Consider the following 2,401-nt stretch of genomic DNA (forward strand, 5'->3'; position numbering starts at 1 on the left):
AGGGCCGGGCGGGCTTCTACCTCCACACACCCCCCCTCCTCGGGAGGGCTCTCCGCCTCCTGTGCCCGGCGTCGCCCTGAGCCGGGGCGGCGGGCTCATGGCTGCACCGAATGCTCAGCCCCGTTCCCCGGCAGCGCTGCCCTCCCGAGCCGTCAGCCAGGGAACGGGCAGCGCGGGGACGAGTCCTGGCTGATGGCGCATCTTCTGTAACGCCGGCCGGGGCTGCTGCCCTCCGCAGCCGCCCGGTGCGGCTCCATGCCTTCAGTAAAGCAGCGTGTCAGAACGAACCCCTTCTTTCCCGTGCACTAAACCCAGCCGTCTCGCTGTCTGTAGTTTTACAATTTTCCTCTCAGCTGAGGTGGGAGCTCAGCGAAGCACTTGGAAATCTCGAGCGGCTTGCCGCTCCGCTTGTGTCCGTGGACCTGAGGTAGTGGCACGAGTGTCTAGCAGACTTGCTTGTTGAGACAAAACATTTTTAAGGAGAAGCAACAAAAGCAAAAGCTTTTCCAAGGTGCGTACCTTTTGCATTTGCTAGGGCGTTAGAAGAATGCTCGAGCCGTGAACAAAGTAGTGGTAGTTTTGGAACACAGTAGTGGTAGTGGTTGTTTTCCTGATTTCAGTGCAGTTATTGCAGTTCTGTCCCCGCAAAACTATATCCTGTTTTGTTGGGGGTTTTATATGTCTTTTTTACAGTTCAAGTATGCTTTGGGATGGAAGGTGCAGTCAGCTTTTGAAATTCTATCTCACATTTCTGCCGTGATTTTTACTCGTTAATTCACAATATTGCATGTAGGGAAACAGTGCTTTCTTTAACTCGTAGTAAAAAATCGGTGCCTAAAAGCAAAGGCAGATAGGGCAGAGACAACATCTATTTTTTCTGCCTCCATTCGTAGTAGTCGGGCTTGTAGGCACACAGAGGAGCAGATTCTCAAACTCTCATGGAACTTTGTTCATGCTGAACTATTAGATGTCTTGAATGGGGAAAGCTTGTGACCTTCAAAAAAATTGTGCCAAAGTTATCTTTAGTTGCGTTTATTTTTGAGAATGCTGTACAGAGGCAAGACTTTCTAGCTTACCCAATACTGTTTAGAAAGCTATTATGATATACAGATTCAGTGGTGTCTTGATCACATGAAGCATTCAGGAGAAGGCTTTCAAAGCAGTTAAAACTTTGCATCCATAAGGTATCACAAAAAAGTGTTAACAAGTTGCTCTCAATTACAACTTGGATGTTTTTGAGAATGTGACTGCTCCGTTGTGTCCATGGGAGCTGCTAAACAGTCAGATCTTTGTAAATGCAGTCTTCAGATGGAGTTACAACCATAAGTCTATAATCTTGCATGGAAACTATAATCTGTTAAGTGGTGGAAAAGTCATCTCCTCCTAACTGAAATGTGGCTGGCTACGTTTTATACTCAGTGCTGTACAGAAGATCAAAGCTTTTCAGATAGAGCTTTATAAAGTCTGTGAAAAGGCTCAAAAAGGCCTTAAATATTTCTAATCTATGAGTGTGGCTGTGTTTGAAGCTGAAGAGATTGTAAACTCTGTGAGCCTTGTAGTGAAAATATCTTCCCCCCTGTGTGAGCATTTTGAGTGTCCGTCCAATGTTACACGCCCAGAGAGTATTAATTGGCATGTGCTAGCCGAGCCTAGATGAGAACGTAGCCTGTAGGAGCTGCAGTGGTGCCTTATAGCCATAAGAGTTACGAATTTTAGCAGCGTGACACTTGGGTGGTGCTAAACTTCCTCTCAGACTTCCCTTCCAAAACTGCCTGATCCATTGAGAAGACCTGCAAAGGAAGCCTTTGTTGATGCCAGTAGAAGCTCTGAAAATGGGGAGAAGATCCCAGTGCCTTCATCTGAGGACGGTTTGTGGGGAAGCTTCTTCAATGCAGTGCAAAATTATTCATTGAGAATATTCTAACCTGTGATGAATCTTTCTGTAATTTACATTTTGCATATATGATTAAGCAGCATTGGCCAAAAGCCTGGTGATGGCACACAGCTCTGGAATGTCTCCCTGTTGCCTGAGCAGTTTATTCATGTTAGCTTACTTCCGTGAGCATAATCACTCCTTTTAAAGTCCTCCTGAACTCAGGAGTGCCACTACTATTGAGCAAGCCAAAATTATACACGCTGAAGAGAGAAAGGTGGGTATGTTGCAACGTAACCTCCCTTTCAGAGGAATTGAAAAGATTTTGCCCTGGCCCTAATTTCTACATTAAAGAGATTGAAAATTGTCACTACGTGCCTTCTTCAATGGGGAAGAAGCACCTTGTTGGAAAACCTGTTATTAACTCTGTGATGTCTTTGGCCTGTTATGCGTAAAGAGCAATAGTGTTTGGAGGAGGCCTGCTGACAAAGTGCAGTTTTCAGTCACAGCTGCCTACACTCCGAATCA

The sequence above is a fragment of the Athene cunicularia genome (genome assembly GCF_003259725.1).
Source record: "Athene cunicularia isolate RWA chromosome 4 unlocalized genomic scaffold, athCun1 chr4_part2, whole genome shotgun sequence".
NCBI classification, from domain to species: domain Eukaryota; kingdom Metazoa; phylum Chordata; class Aves; order Strigiformes; family Strigidae; genus Athene; species Athene cunicularia.